The 7,947-nt window shown below is 35.6% G+C and overlaps 1 long non-coding RNA gene across 3 annotated transcripts in view; it reads left to right on the top strand.

Annotated features, from left to right (window-relative positions):
• Nucleotides 1-330: 330 nt before the first annotated feature.
• The window catches only part of LOC122085089, a 10,529-nt gene continuing 2,912 nt past the window's right edge, over nucleotides 331-7,947 (top strand). Inside the window, exons 1-5 of one of the 3 annotated variants that reach the window (XR_006142010.1) lie at nucleotides 331-972; nucleotides 1,061-1,164; nucleotides 2,425-2,504; nucleotides 3,997-4,117; nucleotides 6,380-6,501. This is a non-coding gene — a long non-coding RNA (uncharacterized LOC122085089). Of the gene's footprint in view, nucleotides 973-1,060; nucleotides 1,165-2,424; nucleotides 2,505-3,985; nucleotides 4,118-6,379; nucleotides 6,502-7,947 lie in introns of all 3 variants that reach the window. The other 2 variants (XR_006142007.1, XR_006142011.1) reach the window with 2 other exon arrangements.

Raw genomic sequence — 7,947 nt, 5'->3', positions numbered from 1 at the left:
TACAGAAATTTTTAATAGCAAGTTATTGTATGTTGAGTTTGTTTTATTTTTTTAATAACATGTCATTGTATGTATTATAGAATTTGATGGTGTAGATTAATTTTTTTAATTATAGAAGTTTTTTAATAGCATGTTGTTATATGTTGTGTTTGTTGTATTTTTTTAATTGCACAGAATTTTTTAATAGCATGTTGTGTGTCTTTTTTTTTTTGGGATACTTGATTACCCAATATTGGGTTTGGTTTTATAGAAATACCCACAATGGGTTTCACTCAACGTATATACCCAAAATCAGTTTGCGTATTACCAAAATAGCCAAAACAGTGGAAGTCGTACGCCAGACTTTGTATCCCTACGTGTTGGACATGATTCATGTTCCAATCGGTGAAAAAAATTACGATTTCTAGTTTAATCGTCTTCTACAATCGACTCTTTAACATCCGATGATCCGATTGCATCATTGAGGGCATAAGTTGCTGTTCGGACTATGTATTTCTGAAAGGGGAAAGAATGGGTTGCTGGTTTCAGTTGTTTGGACTATGGATTTCTGAGAGGAGGAAGATGGGTTGTTGGTTTCAAGAGATTTAGGGCACTCTTAAATAAGGGAGAAGGACGGCGAGAGAAGGACTGAAGGGAGAAGAATCGATTGACTCACTCATCCACTTCTCATTCACACATAGAGAGAGACAGAGGAGGGGAGAGAACTGGTGCTGCGTGAGTGCTCTCCTCCAGTTTACGATTCTGAAGTTTCTTCTCTTGGAACTCTTTGTTGTTCCTGTCACTTCTTCTGGTGCTGCTTCGGCTCCTGCTCCATCGCCATGGGAGAAAGATAAAGGAGGGGAGAGAACTCAGACCAGACACAGTGACTGTGCGTGTCACTATCATTTAGGGTTCGTGGGTCTGCTCGAGTGCTCTGTTGGGATCAACAAACCTTATATCGTTCATCTTCTTCGGGTTGGTTGTTCATCTGAGGTGAGCAAAGATTTTGTTTTCAGCCTATTTCCCATGTCATACGTTTTTTGTTTTTGTATTCTGTGTTTTTTTTTTCCTCACTTCACAGAGAATCAAACGAATCTCATTCCCATGTTTGTTCGTGGGTCTACTTGAGTGCTCTGTTGGGATCAACAAACCTTACCATCGGTCATCTTCTTCGCATAACTTGAGGTAAGCAATGATCTTTTGATGTTTCAGTTTTCCATGTCTTACTGATTTTGTTTTTGTAATCTGTGTTCTTTTAATTATTTTTTTTCTCACTACATAGAGAATTGAATGAATCCCATTCCCATGTTGGTTCATTCGAACCTCTTACTATTCCTCTGAGAATTGAAGTCACATATCTGATATTGGTTCATAGCATTTTCATTCTTGTTCTCTTTTATTCGATGAATTCACAGAAACTTATATCTTGATCTTTGTACCATACATGGGTCTTTTGTTATTATTATTATTGTTTTTATTATTATTATGAATGGCACATTCAATTGTCCAAACTAAAAAAAGAGAGTACATAGATATGGTTGATTGTAGTGTTGGTGACTAGTAGCCTAGTAGGTGTTTGATGTAATGCCTCAATGGAATCAAGGGAATTACAACATGCTCTGTGGTTTCTGGAAATGATGTAAGATCTTATCTGAAACAGTTTGGAATGTTTAACCGATGGTTTAATGGTTAAGGAACAATGATGAGATTAGATTTTCTTGTTAAACTAAAACTGGAGTTTGATAGTAGAAAATTTCAATTTCATAAGAAAATTGTGGCGGGTCAGGAATTTATGGTTTAAAATAGGATGGAAATCAAGCTTGCTGGTTTGTGTTTGATTTAATTGAAAGGGATGAAAAGGTTTAAGAGTGTGGAGTCAAATTAGGAAGCATAGAATTATATTGGTGGTTTATTATGTAGGTCTCAATGGGAAAGAATACAATTATTCTTACTTAGGACTAAGTAGAGATGAGAAGAACTAAAATATATACACTTTCTTTTCAATGATAATATGCATTGATGTTGGATGAAAGGTATCCTCAAGTGCCATTGTAACTACTATTAAAAGGACAAACAAGTGAATTCAATGTAGGTTGTTGCTGTCCAGCAGACACACAAAGATAATCAGAATCCAAGACCTGCCATCAAAAGCATGTGTAATCAGAAAAATGCTGCATCTGTAGAACATGGAAAGAATTTCAAAATTAATACAGCTTGTTAGTGAATGAGACTATTTCTTAGAGAAACTATTAGAATTGAGATCTGTATAGATCCCTTGCCTCATGCATTATTACAATTAAGGCCTTTGAACTATCAAAGTTTAGGGTGTTCTTCACCTTGGTTCTTGTTCTCTGGTTGTGTGACTCTAGTTCATTTTTTCTTTCTTTCATATCTATTTCTACAATCGTGAATAAAATTTCTTTCCCTTTCCTTCATTCCGTTAAGCAAGGAGAAACTGAACAGCTTCATGATGATAAGAATGAAGGCTACTGAGTTTCATAAGGTGTCTCATTGACTACTTCCAGGTAACAGTTCTCCAAAATAAGACTCCTTTAGTAAAGGGGACCATGCTGAATGTTTTTCTCTTTTATTTTTTACGTCGCTTACACCTCTATGTGTGTCTCAAGTGGTCTGTTGAAGACCCATCGGTCTGGGTTGTGCCATTACCTAATATGAATTGATTTTACAAATCCATTGTTTATATGGTAAGTCAATTTGGGAATTTCTTTTTTTTTTTTTTTTTTGATTCTCCATAGCTTAGTCCCAACAGAGGAAGAATATCTGTTGTTCCAGTAGTGACAGCTCTGTCTTACCGAGTCACTTGGATATCTGTCCCACTGGTTTCTCGAAACAAAATGATTCATTTTCCTTTTACATAATTTTGGGCGTTTGCGGGGTTGGGGCGTGTTGGAGGTGGAAGCCTATTGTTCAGTTATCTTTTCTTTTTCTGCTCTTATATATGTTCTTATAGTGCTTGTGATTTCAATTGTGTAACTAATGTAATGCTGCTTTTAGACCAATGATTGTACTATATTAGAGTCCAAACTGTCAGCTAAAATGGGTCATCTTGTTCAGATGGTTTGGCCCCTGAATAGTATAAAATTTGTATTATAGCTGGTTCTGACAGGGCCAAATTCACTGGTTTAGTCGATAATAATTCATAGCAAATGGCAATGTATGCTGTTTATTTTTCCCCGCACGGAACGAACTTGTAATTTTGTTACTTATTGTTGTTCCTTCATTCTTTCATATGTGCATTTCAATACTTGGGTTTTGCTTTATTGAATCTATTTATGGAAAAGAGTTAAATCATCTAACCATGTCATAAAGAGAATTCCATTCTATAGAGTCAGTAGATGCCCTATGTAATCTTATCTGCAATTGAAAACAAGTCCTTTGCGCAACTACTATTTGGTGTGTCTACTATAACAAAACATTATAGGATCCCTCCTCGAACCCCCCCTCACCCACACACCCCCACACCCCCACCCACCCATACACCTTATGTTGAGAGGCCATTCAGGCAAGCAATGTGGAACAAAATAGCTTAAACTACCTAGGAGATTTTAGGATTTTAGTTAGATTGTTGGGAAAGTTAATGAATAATCTCTTTATAAGACTAAGGGGGTACTATGATTCTGTGCAACTTGGTAGTTCTGGACTCCGTTTTGCTTCCCTCTTTGTATTTACAATCAAGGATTTGCTTCCTCATTAAGATCTTACTTCATGTACATAGACGGTATGGATAAATTGTAATTGGATCACCACATATATGTTTCCATGAGAAAAATTTACTCAATTTATTTCTAGTTTTCTGATTGTCTTGTCGTTATGTTGTTAGTTACTATTTGTTTGAGGAAGGAACTCAGTTGAAAAATCTATTTCCACATTAGTTATTCTATTACCATCTCTGCTAGCTGGTATGATATAAATGAGCTGGGTTCATATCATCTCTACAATTTTAAATTTATTGAATACCTAGAAAAGCAGCATGAACTCTTAATAGTTTTGTTGCAGATGTATGATACATTTAACCAATTATGAATGCTGTGGTGCTACTGATTCTATATTTGAAGACCCTACATTGTCAGGACTCTATTTTTCCACATTAAACCCCCTCTCTTGGCGTCCATCAGAGGTAAGAGTAAATCCCCTTTTTTATTTGGTTCTCTTTGATGCCTTCAACACCAAACGAGGCTTGCCAACCTCATTAATGTAGGACTAGATTCGACAAACGAAATTGGACTAAAAACTGCATGAAAATTAAACCAAAGAACAACCACATAACCTCCACAATAATCCACAGTGGATTGATATACCAGTAAGAAAAATCAGAACACAGACCAAAGGGTAACAGTAAATATCAATCACAATACCCAATATTATCTAGCCCAGATTTCAGTAGATCCAATAAAGTAAGATCCTACAGTATTAATAAGATGTAGCAGCTCCAAAACAACAGCAGGAAAATGGTAGAACATAATTAAACAGATCAGTTACAGATTCTGTTTAAATTCTGGCAGATCTACTGCAAGACAAAATTCAGTTTAACTCTCTAACAACAGCTTAGAATCAGACCTACTTTGGGTCGATCCATCAACATAGGGGAACAATCGACCTCAATTTGGGGCCTAAACAGTGGCTGGAACTGGCTCAGCAGAAGAGGCCAAAAGGTTCTATTTCAGAATTTTTTGGGCAGAAAAGTTGTTGTATAAATACCTGTGTTGCAGTAGTGCCTGAAACACTGCTGCAAAGTGTTTAGTATAAGTACTAAACACACTGCAGCAGTGCCTGAAACACTACTGCAAAGTTGCAGTTTAAGTACCTATTTCAGAATTTTTTGATCTTGAGAAAAGAGAAGACTTGACGAGAATACTAGAACCTGAAAAGACTCCCTGGACTTCATGCCACACTGATTCATCGGATCACACACCAACCATAAAAGGTGATCAAACACACAACAGACTCTCATAGAGAAGCAGCGACAACAACATAATTTTTGTTTCATAAAATCGTGGGGCATAAAAGAACCCCTTTCCTTTATTTATAATGATGGGGAATGTTTACAAAAATTGGTAACTCAAAGTTACTAGAACTGAAATAACAAAACTACTAATATTTAGTCACTAAAAAACTAAGATTGTAAACTAATGAAAAAGGAAACTAGATATAGACTGGAATTAGAAACTAATATTGGACTGAAAATATAAGTTAAAATTAGAAACTAATTAATAAACTAAATCCCCATCAACACCCAAGCCGTGGGGCTTAGAAACAGCCTTGGTCTACCCTCTTCCTCCTTCTGGAATATGTTTTCAGTTTTGCATCACTCATCAAGCAGAAATCCCAACAAAATGAAGTCTTAAAAAGAGATTGGTAGCTGAGGATGGAAAGCATTTGGCATTTGCCCAATCAGATCTGGATTAAAACCCATCCTCACCATAACTTTAAAGCCAGCGTTGGATACTAACAGTAATTTAATGATAGTAGAACCATAAACCAAAAGTCTGATTAGTGGTTCGATGATAATGTTTTAGTACGTAAAGTTGCAGAGTTCTCCCTTAATCCACTTCATCACCAACCAAAGCCAAATAAGAAAAGATAACAATCAAAATGTTTCTGATGAGAGTCTTTAGTGTGAATCTAGTATACATTGTCTCGATTAACGATTATTTGTATTATTTATTTTTGGAAATATAAATCATAGATTGGATAGTAAAGTGGAGGCATATGGGTTCCTGTATGGAATAGACGTGGCTGGGGATGTCTGGGATCCCAAATCTCAACTGAGATCTATAGTTGGTAGAAAATGGCACCTTGTTTGAAGATTGGAATTTGTTTCTTTTGTTTCTTTTTCTTTTTTTCTTTTTTTTTTAGGGGGGGGGGTTGGGGAGGTGGTGTTGAGGGTGTGGGGAATGATGGGGGATACATATCAGTGTCGCTGGCAATGATACCTATAAGGAAAAACATGAATACCTACCAAGTATACGTATGGGACATAAATTGACAACTGAAAGTCCAAGAGCTAGTTGTTTTATTCAACTGCATTTCAAGTTATGTGGGGAGATTTATTAGTTATGATGTCTCCTTTCCCTATTCAAGTTCAGGACATGAGTGTTGGGACATTATTTAAAAATAAAAGAATAAAAGAAGAAGAAGAACCTTACTTGTGTTGAATTCAGTTTTGAGTTTGAAAATAATAGAAAATTTAAAATGCCTGGGTGCTACTGCTCATTGCTTTCTATTAGAGCAGGCTATCACAAATGTATTTCAACTTGATTTCTAAGCTTCACTAGAACAACGTGTAATGCGCTTATGTAACCAGTTGTTTTGATCATTCTGATTTTTAAAGTTTGCTTGGACCTTGGAATGTCTGAACCGTACCAAATTTGTCTGCTAGGTTCCTCTCTGAAGCCAGTGGACCAATTTATTGTGAACGGTAGCCGCAGAAATTTGACTCTAATTCCCATTCATCAGAGGAAGGGAAAAATTTCAGCTCATAGAAGGCCACTTATAGTTCAGGTAGCATATAGGTCTTACTTTACTCTTTACCTATTGATTTTTTCTGGATGCTGTTGTTGTTAACCTTTTTTTTGTTGTGTGGTTTCCCTGAGTTGGTCAATTTTTGTTTTTTAGTGTCTTAATGTGATTTGCAATTCAAGTTTGAGGCTGATGTTGATGTGTTTTGGTTCCTATCACATATGGTCACAATATTTAAGGTTGAGTTTTGAGAAATGGACTCAGTTTAATCATATCAGCTATATTTCTTGAGAACTTGGATTTCGTTTGATGTGTGCTTCACATCAAATGGATTGGACAGTTGGGACTTGCGAGACTAGTTTCCTCTGTTCATTTATGTGACCGCCTTTCTTACATGGTCATTTCATTACTGCTTGTGCATGACAACTATTGATTTGAGTGCACTAACTTTGAATTTTTTCTAAATCTTTGAAATTTTTGATTGGTATTTGTTACAGTTATTTTAATCTATTTGAAGCATCAAATTAGTAAAACAACTCAAAATTTGGAAACTCATAAGATTCATGTAAATTTGTACTTGTTATGATCTTAGTAAGCAAGGCTACACAAGGGGGTAAATGGTTCTAATTGTATTAGAATTTAAGGGTTTTAGAGAAGAAGCAATCATGAAAAGTGATGACAATGTTTTGTTAGAGGAACCAAATTTTAAACTTTCTCCCAAAGAGGGTCAATTTTCAATTTGATGGGTTACATAGAGAGTTGATGAAGGAGAATTGGTCTGCCACTATGTAGGATTTAAGTGGTCCCCCCTCCCCCCTTTGACAGACTAAACTCTTCGCAAAACCCAAAATATCTCAAATTTTTCCAAATCTTTTAAACTGATTCGTATCTGTAGCAAATTATAGTCCAGGGCTGAGTTTAGTCTCTATGATAGGGTTCTAAATTGCCTCAGCTTAGGAATTCAGAAATCCCTTAGAAATCAAAATCTCAGTGAATGGTTCTGAAACCAGGCTCAAGAGAAAATTGATTTCAGCAAGTCAAATGTTCAAATGAGACCAGAAATCTGGTCAAGTCCTCTGTTCAGAGTATTAAACTATTGCAAAATCTGATGGAAATTCAACTGCTGGATTGGGAGATACGAATATTTCCTTCATCAAATAGGAAAGTCGAAACCCAGAAAATAACATAATTGATGGGCAGGGTATATATAATTAAGAATAGTAACAAGCAGAGATCTTTTTTTTTTTTTTTTATTATTATTATCATTATTATTATTATTATATTAAGCAGCAATATGAAACCATAAACAGTAGCCGGTCAAATTTTTAAAAATCAAGTCCATTATCCCTGATTTTGAGAAGTTCACTTGAAAAAGGCTTCTTGAAATTGACTAGAAAGTTCAGGGTTATAAACAGAAACATAAACTAGACAAGTGGATAATGTAACTGAGGCAGATCATAGTAGAAAGCCCAACTAACAGAATAACAG

Source organism: Macadamia integrifolia, chromosome 1, assembly GCF_013358625.1.
Source record: "Macadamia integrifolia cultivar HAES 741 chromosome 1, SCU_Mint_v3, whole genome shotgun sequence".
Taxonomy (NCBI): Eukaryota; Viridiplantae; Streptophyta; class Magnoliopsida; order Proteales; family Proteaceae; genus Macadamia; species Macadamia integrifolia.
The sequence above is the reverse complement of the archived record's forward strand: the minus strand, read 5'-3'. Positions and strand labels throughout refer to the sequence as shown.